The 13,535-nt window shown below is 38.6% G+C and overlaps 1 pseudogene; it reads right to left on the reverse strand.

Annotated features, from left to right (window-relative positions):
• The window catches only part of LOC122816293, a 1,079,303-nt pseudogene that overhangs the window by 772,711 nt on the left and 293,057 nt on the right, over positions 1–13,535 (reverse strand).

A 13,535-nucleotide genomic window follows, 5' to 3' on the forward strand; every position in this document is an offset into this window, starting at 1 on the left:
TATCCAGAGGTAAGACTATGATTAAACAGCTGTCCTAGCTGTGGGTTTAATTCCTCGTTGAGTTCGTGGAGCACACAGCCGGGGACACCATCAGGTCCCATGGATGCTGTGTTTTTTGCTTTGGAGATGATTTTGCATTTTTAGATGATATAGTTATTTTTTAGTGACACAGTGGGAAAGTTACATGAATTTTGGAATTATTTGGATACTACTACTTCCTTTTTGGAGTTTACTAGTTCGATAAATACAGACAAGCTTGATTTTTTTGGACATGAGTCTACTTAAGACTGTTGAGGGTATTAAGACAAAAATATTTTGTAAAAACACTTTTTCAAATTCATACCTTCATTTCTCGAGTGCCCATCCTTATATACAAAAAAAGAACATTTATAAGGGTCAGTTAATCCGTGCATAGGTTCATAGGTTCATAGGTTTAAACTAGGCTATCTGCCCTAAGGCATTTATAAGCCTAACCCAAAGTTTTGTGGCTTACGCCACCCCTTATGTTAAAAAATACTGTGCCCATTAGTTTGTTGTGCCTCTGTCCAGCAGTGACACAGAGATGATTCCCAGGGTAAACCTACGATCTCCCATCCACCGGTCAAGATTTATCTTGAACAGAGCCAGCGAGGTGCTCTGCCTCACATGGACCGGGATTTTATTCCACAGCATAGGGAGTCTATGGGTGACAAATCTATCCCTCCAGCATGTCCTATTTATATCCGTGCTAAGGTTTAAGTCGCTTGCTCTAGTGGATCTGGTAGATTTGGATTTTTTGAGGTGGAGCATGTCCATTAATTCCGGGTTGGACATGGCCTTGTATGTCAGGCACAGGTCACCTCTGAGCAGACGGTATGCGACTGAATAGAGCTGGAGTTTCTTCATTCTGGCAGCATATGACAGATTTTGGAGTCCCTTTATCCTTTTGGTGAGGAACTTTTGGGGTCTCTCCAACTGCTGCAGGTGTCGGGTGAGATACATCCCGAATGGGGCATTGTACTCGATCATTGGTCTGATAAGTGAAGAGTACAGGGAACAATGACCTCACTTGATCTGGATGTGAATCCCTTCATGATCAGGTGGGCAATGTAGAAGGTCTTTCTAACCACTTTAGCAATGTGAGTGTCAAAAGAAAGGCCACTGTCAACCTGGGTCCCCAGGTCCCTGATAACCTCTTCTGTGCTTAGTGGATTGCCACCTATATGGTAGCTTGGGGTTACCTTGTTTTTCCCGAAGGGTATGACTATACATTTTTTGGCATTTAACTTCAGGCCATGGCTCTGGCACCAGCTATCAGTTTCCGTGAGACCCCTCTGAAGGATATCTGTGTCCGATGTACTTTCTACTATGGCCCAGTTTGCAGTCATCTGCAAACTTTGTCAGCTCATAGTCCTCCTATGTTTACCTGTACTTCTGAGAAGTAGATGCCGAACAACAGGGGCCAAGGACTGAGCCCTGTGGGACACCACTTGTGACCGGCTTGGAGTCTGACATGGCGCCAGCAACTCTAACCCTGTGGGTTCTGTCCTTTAGCCAGTTTGCAACCCATCTTGTGACATATGGGTTTACATTTAAGCTGGTAAGTTTCTCTATAATACCCGAGTGGGGTATTGTGTCGAAAGCTTTGCAAGGTCAAGATAGGCTGTATGGACTGCCTTTCCCTCATCAATGGCCTTGGTGACTGTTTGAAGAAGTCGACCAAGTTCAAAAGGCATGATCTGCCCTTGACAAAGCCAAACTGGGTCGGGTCCAATGTCTGCAAGTCCCCTATGTCTTTGTTTATGAGTTCCATTATGATCCTCTCCATAGCTTTGCAGACCAGGCTTGTTAAGCTTATGGGGCGGTAATTACCAGGGTCCGTAGAGGCACCGCCTTTGTGGAGTGGGACCACAGTTGCCGTACGCCACTCCTTGGGCACGTATCCTGTGGTAAGGCTAAGATTAAACAGCTGCCTTATGTGCGGGTTTAGTTCCTCGCTGAGTTCGTGTAGCACACAGCCGGGAAAACCATCCAGTCCCATTGATGCTGTGTTTTTAGCTTTAGAGAGAGCAGCTTTCACCTGCGCATTTGAGATGTCTGGGAGGCTACACTCCGCTGGGATAGTTATCTCTCCTTTTGGGGGGGAGAGGGGCGTGAAGTTTGCACTGAACCTGTCTGCCAGTATGTTGGCAATGTCTGTGGGTTCAGTGATTTTTGTATCATTTTGGACTAATTCTGAGCATATCTGGGAGTTTCCACCCAGGTTTCTAACATAGCTGAAGAAGGCCTTATGATTGTCTTTGAATCTATGGCAATTTTCTCTCAAAGTTGGCCTTGGATGATTTTATGAGTGCTCGTATTTTTTACTAATAATGATCAAGGGTGTCTTCTCTTTTATGGATTTTGCTCTATCATGTAACAGCTTTCTCCTCTTATTGTAAAGTTTGTTTATGGCTGGGGTCCACCAGACTGGACGTTTGCCCTTGGTGGAAAGAGTCTTGGTTTTATTAGGGATTGCCTGATCCATGCAGTCCTGGAGGTGTTCGTAGAAGGCATTTGTAAGGGCTTCCGCAGCTTGGGTTGTGGTTTCCACTGGCTCGGGGGCCTTGAAGGATACCACACCAGTCTTGAGTAGTGTGAAGTTTGCTTTAGAGAAGTTCTTCACTGTGGTCTTTTTTGTTTGGGGTGGGGGCGGGATGTGGATTTCCAGTGAGATTAGTTTGTGATCTGTTCTCACCAATGAGGGATATATTTCTGGTGTGGAGCATTTTGTCCCCATGTTTGTGATGTTGAGATCTAGTATATTTTCTCCTCTTGTGGGAACGGTGACTAGTTGTTCCCTGGATGCTGATTTTTTGTGGGAATGAGATTTTATTGAAAGTTTATTTATTTAAAGGGGGTACCCGAGGGAATTATTGGTTAACATCCGTGCCTATGTAAGAAATTTATGCCATGTTAGGTACTACCCATTGTTGGGTAAAGAACTGGATATAAACCAACACTGTTTAAGGGAGGTTGACCTCTTGGTTTACTCAAAAGCCCTTACCTTAGATTTCAATTTAGACTCCAAAATGGTAGTGGATGTAATAACAAAGGAATGGAACAGGTTCACTTCACTGCTGGACCTTAAGGGTATCAATAAGGGACCCCTGAAGATTAGTTATAAGAGGGGTAAAAATCTGAAGGACAAGTTTGAGAGTGGGAGTAAATTTAAGTCTGGTAATATGACTAAGAGAAACAGTACCTTCAAATTTGGAGCATGTACACAGTGCACTTTTATTTCCAGTACAGATCGAGTATTTCTAAAGTGTAGGAATAAATAGGTGTATGGTAAATGTTTTAGTAACTGCAATTCTAGTGGTTTCGTATATTTACTTGTTTGTAAGACCTGTGATGCCTTTTATGTGGGCAAGACCGAACGAAAGTTGAAAAGATGCATAATTGAGCATATGTATGATGTTAAGAAAGATAATGCTAACATCGCTTTATATAAACATTCTTTGGATTGCCCAAGGGTAGTGTATGAATTTTTTGACTTGGAGGTTGCTATACCTGATGTGAGGGGTGGTGCCTGGGAGACTATCTTAGAGTATAGGGAATTACTGTGGCAGATTACCCTAGATGCAGGCAGGACCTCCGGGTTAAATAGCATCTCTACTGAAACTCAGGTCTGCTAAGCTATAATGAATGCACTATGTAAATATATATATATATATATATATATATATATATATATATATATATATATATATATATATATATATATATATTTTTTTTTATAAATGCAGAAATATATATCAGAAATATATATTTTTTATGTCTTTTTTATAAACACATTGTTAAGACATTTTATTTTATTTTATTATATTTTTTTATATGAGTGATTGTATCAATAGTTTTCAGTTTCTACTACTGTATGTCTTTTATGGTGTGTAATTACAATGTTTGGACACTAGGTGACAATATTCTGATACATTTGTATGTCTTTTTTAAATTTTTATTCTGTAATTTTATTGGTTATTTTATGATTAGGGGGATTATTTAATGGGCCTCAGCTATGTAATCTATTATTCTGATGAAGTTGCTGTGAATGAAAATGTATTTGGAGTGTTATCAGCATTTTGGAGTATTGCTTGCTTTTATTCTATGACATTAAACCTTGGAGGAATTTGTGACCTATTGTGCTTCCTTCCAGCCTTTTTACTTCTATTATTAACTAACTACTTTAAGGATTTCAGAATTTAAATTAAATTTAATTAGGCTAACCTACTTTTACTTAGTTTTTTTTTTTTTTAGAGGAAGAAATAAAATGAAAAAGCGTGCGAACACACACACACACACACACACACACACACACACACACACACACACACACACACACACACACATTTATAGAGAAAAAAAGAAGGAGGACTTACAGATCCTGAAAGGATTAACAAAGGCTATCAAAATTACTAAACACATGCTTGAGATGAAATCTGCATATAACTTGCTGGAGCAGCAAATGAGATCTGGGGTAGATGGCTGAATGCAGGGCATAATGGGTATGAGGGAGGAGCTTGAGACTCGGATCCAGGTCTGTGGAATGTGGCCAAACTGGATCCGATGGTCAGATCTGAGACCCTATTGTGAGGAATTTATCTGTAGATTTTTATTCCCTGCAGTCTGTTTTCTTTGAAAATTGCGGGCTGAACTGAATGCATAACTAGAAAAGGAAGGCCACATACAAGTTTGGGTATTAAAGTACTTTTAGCAATAGTACTCATACAGTAAGTGAAAGGAGGTGACTGATGCTGAAGCTCAGTTTTAATTGAGCAAGGACTTTACTGGTACCCGGAAATCCAAGGGATGAAGGTGCTGGGTAACATTTCTTCCAAGTACCACTAAATTATTCTCATGTGTAGTTTGACTAGTGGTATCATACAGATCATTGATACTATTAGGCACAGAATTTTGAGAAATGCTCTTCCTGAAACTACATCTAGAATGGAGAAATCCAAGAAAAAGACCTAATAAGTCAGAAATTTTTCTTCTGGCAGGATGGCCATCCTTTTTACTGTGTCTAGCCATCTTCCCAGGAAAACTATTCATTCAAAGGGTGTGAGGAAGAACTTTTAAAAGTTCATTTTAATGCCCAGGTGAGAAAAAGAGATCCAACTTTGTCTAAGAACTCTAAGCACCAACAGCACGTCATCTTAATAAGGAAAAATGTGAATGTCAAGGGTTCTGCAACAGGCAACCACTGGGGCCAGACACTTTGCAAACACTCACGGTACAGGTGATAGCCCAAAGGGTAATGCAGAAAACTGATAAGATAAGTGTCCTTTAGATCTAGAGTCACCAAGAAACAGTTGTCTGGAAGCAACACAAGGACCAACTGTAAGGCGAGCATTTTGAATTTTGAACTTTTACAAAGGTGTTTAGAAAAAACAAATCCATGATGCATCTCCTGGAGCACTCCTTTTTTTGGTACCAAAAAATGATTCTGGAGTAAAATTCTTTGCATTTGTGTATCTCATGCACTAGTTCCATGATCCCTGCTTCTAGCATGTGATGGACACAGGAGGAAACAAGTCTGCATGGTCTGGTGGGTGTTAGTGAATTCCTCTAAAAGCGGGACAAGATTTTCTATCCACTGCCAGTTGTACATGCTGGGCTATTCTCGGAACCCATTTGTGTGAGATTATTTGCAGCCAGGCTGCAGGGCTGAGGGAAGGAGGAAGAAAAGGAAGGCTAGGAGGTGGGTAAGGGTGATCTGTGACTCGGCAGTCATTCCTTTGCAGAGGGTTGATCATTTTTTGGAAAGGAACCCTTCTTCTTTGGTTTGCAGGAATTATCCTTCTGCTATTTTCTTTTGGATATCTGACTTTTGATTTGTTTGGATGGGATTTTTGTTTGTTCTGCCCCTTACATGAAGATGACTTGTTTGGGGAGAACTTGAGTACATGAAACATCCTAGATACTCCATGCTTTAAATTACCTCTGTCATCCCACTGTTTTGAGAATCTGTGTAAAAAAAGAGAGCCCAAACACCAATTCAAAACTTAAAGGTGCATTCAAAATTTCTGCTTTTAAATCATCATAGAGGTTCTGATTATGTAACCAAGTTGTTGTTGTTTTTCTTTCGGCTTTTCCTGGTTAGGGGTCGCCACAGCGGAACTCCGGTCCGCTAATGATTAGCAGTCAATTTTTATGGTGCCGAGGTGCCAGCCCGACATCCAACCTACAACGAAGGCACACCCATTCACGCATGTCTTTCAAACGCCACTCGACCATGGGGAGGACATGCAGACTCCACACAAACGGCGCTCCAGCCGAGAATCAAACGGGTGGACCTCTTGCTGTGAGGTGACAATGCTACCGCTGCACCACCGCAGCTTAGATTATGTAATCAAGTATATCGTCTTAATACAACATAAGGAGCATTTCTCGAGACTGCATCTGCACATTCAAGCATACCTTTCAAAGCATCTTCTGAGTTCAATTACAAACAATTTCCTTTATATTAAGACTTTTGCTCTTAAGGTAAATATGCAGCAAAATCATCCAAACTGTATACACACTATAAAATAAATTATAACACATAACCTTGATAATTTAAAATTCTAAAGGCTAGATTATTAGAGCCATAATTTTGCCCTGAATATCTAACCTCAAGTACTGGTCAACAGTCCTACAAAGCTCAGAAGTGGAAGGAATGCATCTCTTTAAGCAGCTCATATTAACACTGCTTTGTCTGCAAAACTGTGAACCCGAGCGAACATTCAGAATGGTGAGAAAAGTTAAAACAGAGCAGAGGCAGTTGTTAAATATCAAAGCACTTAATTCATTGCTAGCAATCAAACTGAATGAGGACAGTGACTGTTTTTCTAAAGGCTAGATTATTAGAGACATCATTTTGACCTGAATATCTAACCTCAAGTACTGGTCAACAGTCCTACAAAGCTTTGAAGTGGAAGGAATGCATCTCTTTAAGCAGCTCATATTAACACTGCTTTGTCTGCAAAATAGTGAACCCGAGCGAACATTCAGAATGGTGAGAAAAGTTAAAACAGAGCAGAGGCAGTTGTTAAATGTCAAAGCACTTAATTCACTGCTAGCAATCAAACTGAATGAGGACAGTGACTGTTTTTCTGTGGAAGCCCCACCACCTGTTCTACAGGCAGAAAAAAGGGCAACTGCAGGTTACGACAGAGAACGTGCAGTTGAAGCAGAGCTACCAGACCCAGAGGCCATCAAGACTGAAGAAGGTGCAGTGAAAGTAGTTCTTCTGTGAACTGTGACTGAGTTTACTGTGGTATTAGTTTAGTCCTTGATTAATTACTTTAGTAGTTAAAACGTATGTGATGTTCATATTAGTTTAGTGGTTAGTTAATTAGTAGATAAAACGTATTCTGATGTTGTCTTTATAAGAAAAATTGCATTTCAGCTTTATATCACTTTAATAGTTACTCTGGGACAGAGCTTATTTGATGCTATTTCTTATAAAAATTTGATTTGTATTTATTTTGGTTTTCTATTATTCTAGTTTAGTAGCTAGAGTTTATTTAACTTGTATTCATTTAAAATTTATACCAGTTTAGTAGTTAGAATTAATTTGATTTTTTATACAAATTATATTTATTTTAATTATATATGAGTGTAGCAGCACTTAATTTTATTTTTAAAAAGGAAAACTGTACTTTAGTTTTACAAGTTTCCATTTTTATACAAGTTCAAATGTTAATAAAAATAAACAGTATTGCTATGGTTATATTTTATTATTTAACATTAGCATAACAGTTAATTTTATTTTCATAAAAGAAAATTGTTTTATAAGTTCAAAGTTTTATACAAGTTCAGATGTTAATATAAGTAAAACACTATTGTTCTGTTTATATTTTGTCATTTAATATTAATGTAACCATTAATTTATAAAAGAAAATTACATTTTAGTTTTATACAAGCTCAGATATTAATATACATAAAACACTATTGTTCTGGTTATATTTTATCTGTTCTTCAATTTGTGTTTGAATGTTGGTATCCCCCAATCTCATCAGAGTGAGCGGGACTTCATAATTTATGGAAAATTTACATTAAACAGCAGTCATATTTTTTGCCTGTTATACCCATTTTTCTTGGGCCTTCGTTCATATTTTTGATGTTTCTAGGTTGAGAGGTATGGTTATTGTGAGGGTAAAATGGCCTTACCACTCATGGTAACTTTTCTGGATATTCCCCATTGCATGCAAGCTGCAAATCTGGTCATGAGAAAGCAGCCAAAACTTGTATTAATAAAAATGCAATCATACTAGAAAGAGTTGATCTTGACAAATACTATGGCAAAATGGAAAAGTATTAATTATTGGGGACAGCAGAATGTTTACTGAAAATGATTATTCACTATACACCAAGCAAGAGAAGTAAGATTATCTCAGTGATCAGGTTATGTCACGAGACATATATAAAATTCATATCCAACTCTATTCAGAATATAGTTTCCCTAGAAGATCAAAGCATTTTTGCTGCAGAAGAAGTTATGGAGGAAACACACATCCTGCTTATTTTAAGTTTAAAAAATTATTTGCTTAGAAACAAAAACATTTATTTATTTAGAGTAAACCCTCTGAGCCACCCACAATGAAGACAATCAATAAGCAAAAATACAATAACTCATAAATACTGACTTAACTGACTGACTGACAGAAAATCCATAAAGGTTTATTCAAACCTACTGAATGTTACAATCCCAAAATAGTTAATGTAAAATCCTGGCATATAAGATAATATACTTACCTAGCTAAGCTAATGTCTAGCTGAGCTAAAGTTGATTGGTATTATCTGAGGATTGCTATAGCCCTGCTCCGTTCGCCCTCGCTACGCTCGGGTTCTCTCCGCTCCCCTCCCTGCCCCCGAATCTCACCCGCCCCCACTACCTCTAAATTTATTGCCACTAAGCCACACCCACATGTACTAGCTCCAATCACCTTCTGCTAATTTAATTATTCCCAGCTGTTTCCCTCTCTCTTCCATTATAGTTCCCTTTTCATACTATCATCTGATAGTGCACTTCTAGGTACTTAGTTCATCATCTCTTTAGATATGCGGTACTCCATTCTACTACCTACCCTATTAGCCCCATACCTCCTAACCTTATATGAAACCCAACCTCTCTTAGGATTCCTAGCCTCAAAGCCCCACACTAACACTCCAGAAGCTAAACATCCTAACTTTTATTACATCCATAGTACTTGGGTGCATCTAACATCATGCTCTCAGTCCCCATACACCTACACCAGGAAAATTAGGCCTAAACTCAAACATTACTATCAAATTGTAGATAAATTCCTGAAACTTATCTCCAAGCTTAGACTTAGTCTATTACTTGATGGGGATATACACCCCAATCCTGGCCCTACCAACTCAGGCATGTACTCTCCCTCTACCACAAACCTAAGCCACAACCCTACAATCTCCCGGCCATCCAATTCTCTCCTAACCTGTCATCTTAACATCAGAAGCATCAATAACAAGGTGCATGAACTTCATGCACTTATTGCTGATCTATCCCCTGAGATTCTGTGCCTATCTGAGACATGGTTAAAACCTACCACTACTGATAATGAAATACTACTCCCTGGGTATAATATACACAGGTGGGACCGTACTTCCAGAAAAGGGGGTGGGGTAGCCATACTCTACAAATCTGAGTTGATTGTATCTACGGATGTCATACAACCACCTCAGATTAACAACTTAGAGATTCTAACCACCAAACTGCAACTTAACAATAGTAAATGCATTTATATAATTTGTATGTACATTCCCCCAGGTAATAATATAGCTACACTTGAAGACACCCTACACTGGATATCTAGCCACTACCCTCAAGAAACCTTATTTCTCGGAGACTTTAATATAGATTGGACCACCTGTTCTTTAGAATCCCCTACCACCCATATTAACCTGCACTCATTCACGCAAGTTATTAACACCCCAACTAGGACAGGCAAACCCAACCAGAAAGATAGTATACTTGATTGGGTACTTATTAATAGTCAACCTAACCTCTATACATTTGGTACCCTCCCTGATAGTCTAAGTGATCACCATCTCACATATATAATTATGCACAAAGTAACCAATCCCAAACAACCCTTACTAAGAACTGTCAGAAATAAAAAAAAAATTGACTCAACCAAATTCCACCTAGAATTAAATTCTTGCAATTGGTCTATACTAAAACATCTTCCCTTAGAAGAAGCAGTATTGTATTTTAACAAAAAATTCCTTGAGATTCTTGACTTTCATGCCCCTACTCGCTCAAAGAAAACTAAGGCAATAGCTGCACCTTGGCTTTCAAAAGAGACCAGGCTCAAAATTAATCTCAGAAATAAAGCTTGGGCTTTATGGCGAACTACTAAACCTCCTCATGATCAAATTAAATACAGGCAACTTAGGAATGAAACTAAAAACACATACTACTTGACAAAAAACAATATTACTGCAAACTACAAACAGAAAATCAAAATGACCCTCAGAAGTTCTGGGCAGGGTTAAATAATCTTCTACACCCTGGTCATTCTACTACCCCTGTCCCAGATGCCTTCACCGATAAACCATCAGAAGCAGTCTCTGACAGTTTTAACCGATTCTTTACTGAGACAATACAAGCCCTAGCCAACCAACTGCCTCTTAGTTCCCACAGCCTAGATAGCTCCACCCTAATAAATCAACCCTCATTTAGCTTTCAACCTGTTGCTACATCACTTATCCGCACCTTAATCAGAAAACTAAAACCCACCACACTCTCAGCTGACCAACTTCCAGCTGAATACCTGCAAATATCAGCTGACGCCATTGCCTACCCAGTGTCATTACTTATCAATCGCACTTTAACAGAAGCAAAAATTCCTGATATCTGGAAGATATCCTATGTAATCCCTCTTCATAAAGGAGGTAGTTCTACTGAGATCTCCAATTATAGGCCTATAGCTATACTCTCTCCTCTAGCAAAGATAACGGAAAAATGTATTCAAAAACTGTTCATGCAACACCTAATTAACAACCACCTAATGGCAGATACCCAGCATGGCTTCAGACCTCACCATAGCACTACCTCAGCCCTACTAGTCTTCTCCAATACCATAAATTTCCATCGTAACAATAACCATATTTCCTCAGCTCTATTTTTGGATCTGTCCAAAGCTTTCGATATGGTGGATCACCAACTATTAATCAACACCCTACAATCACTTTTTCTAGATCCCAAAGCCCTTCAATGGTTTAATTCCTACCTAAGTGGTAGAAAACAGGCTGTACTATGGCAGACCACACTCTCTACCCTGTTACCTAACACCCTGGGAGTACCACAAGGATCTATATTAGGCCCACTGTTATTCTCCATCTTCATCAATGATTTGAACACTGTCATACCTAATGTCAGCTGTATCCAATATGCAGATGACTCTACACTGATTTGCTCAGGAACATCCCCTACAGAGTTACAGTCAACTACCCAGACTACCTTTAACACAATAGTAAACTGGCTTTCCAATCGTCGCCTGATACTGAATCCCAAAAAGACTAAAATGCTGCTATTCCTACCAACACAAAGGTCTAGCACCATTAACTTTACAATCAAAGCAAAGGGTGGCACAATAATCTCACCAGACCATTCTACAAAACTACTAGGTGTCACTATCGACAATAACGTAAAATTTGACCTACATGTCAACCAATTGATCAAAACCATCAATAAAAAACTAGGTTCATTGTATAGAATAAAAAGCTTTCTGACTCCCCCAGCCAAAGTTGCCATTGCTCGATCTTATCTTCTCTCTACTCTCTTGTACGCATCCCCTCTTCTCCATAATACTAGTAAGACTGTCCTGAACAAAATCACTATCTGTTATAATCACATCGCCAGGTTTGCTATTGGGTTGCCTTTCAGGACACATCATTGCATCAATCTAATTCAGCTTTGATGGCTCCAACTACCTAGTCTAATACTATATAACCAACTAGTTATGACCCACAAAATTATATACAACCCTGAAAACACCCCTGCACTCAAAAATCTGGTCACACTGTATAACAACCCTAGACCATTGCGTTCTTCCAGCAGACTCCTTATCCAGACATGTAAAACTAATAACTTAGCCGGCGACTCTCTCTTTACTAACTCTGTAGGCAGAACATAGAACCTACTACCTCCTGAGATTACCTCACTCTCTTCTCTAGGTCAGTTCAAAGCTAAACTCAAACTACACCTGGGGTCAAAATGGACTTGCCACTGTATCAAGCCTGGCTAATCCTTTCTCTAGATTGTGTATAGATGCTATGTAACCTATTTTGTACTGCAACTCTAGATTTCCCTACTTTGAACTGTTTCAACTGCTGTTTATGAAACTATTACAAATGGTAGTTCATTGACATAATGTAAAAAAAAAATGTATATGTATGGATTGTCTTGATGTTCTTCTGTAAATATTCTATCAATGTCTAAATGTTCTTCTGCAAATATTCTATCATGCTGTTCGAGATATGTGATATGTAATGATGTTTTTGTGATATGTAATGATGTTATTTTACTGTTGGGAGCTTTTCTCCCCAGGCCTTCGCTGAAAATGGACATATATCCAGTCGGACTATCCCGGTTAACAAATGTAAAATAAATAAATAAAATAAAATAAAATATTTAGGTGTAGCACATAGATGATAAAGATCAACAGGAAGCAGTGCAAGACTAAATGTATTCAGAAAATATAATGAGTTAGTAAAAGTTGTGATCAGTGCTTACTCTGCAAATAATGTTTTGCCTTTCCTTTCACCAACTAAATCAAGAAACACCTTCAGTTGTGAAGTAATACTGCTGAAATCAAGTTTTATACCATACACTGATAGCAGAACTGTATTCTGCAGTGACGTCAAAGGAGTTTTTAATCTGTTTTGGAATCTGAAACATAAGAAATCTATGATATTAATGACAACTATTCCGTGTTTATGCTGAATATTAACAATTATAAGTTACAGCTGCACCTGATGAAAATGCAGATGCAAGAAACTGTTAAGAAGACTAGCCAATTAGCATTATTTCATGTATAATGCCAACTGCAGTTATGCAGTGTGTTGCTACAAAGAGAGAAACAGGGCATGGTGGAAAGCAAACTTGCAAGAAATGACTCAGTCTGTCAGAATTTAAGTCCATGCAACTCTCTCTTCACAACCAGCAAGTCACTATTAATGACACACATGAATGAATAACAGCATATGCACAAACATACAGACCTTACTCCTAAGATTGCATGCCGTATGATAGATTTACTTCTCAATAGGGTATTTATTAGATTTAAGCAAAAAACAAAATACAAGTGGTGTAGGTGAATGGTCCTTCTCCACAAACTGTCAGCAATATCCAAAAAGAAGGAGGTACCAAACCACAGCCAAATCAATCATAAAATTTATTGCACAGAAGATAAAAACCAGGTTAGTGCTTTCACAGCCTCAAAGCTGCTTCATCAGGCCTAAAAACATCTTAGACTTAAGCAGCTATCAACATTTAATATAAGAAA

Source organism: Protopterus annectens, chromosome 12.part0, assembly GCF_019279795.1.
Source record: "Protopterus annectens isolate FY-2018-M chromosome 12.part0, PAN1.0, whole genome shotgun sequence".
In the NCBI taxonomy this organism is placed as follows: domain Eukaryota; kingdom Metazoa; phylum Chordata; order Ceratodontiformes; family Protopteridae; genus Protopterus; species Protopterus annectens.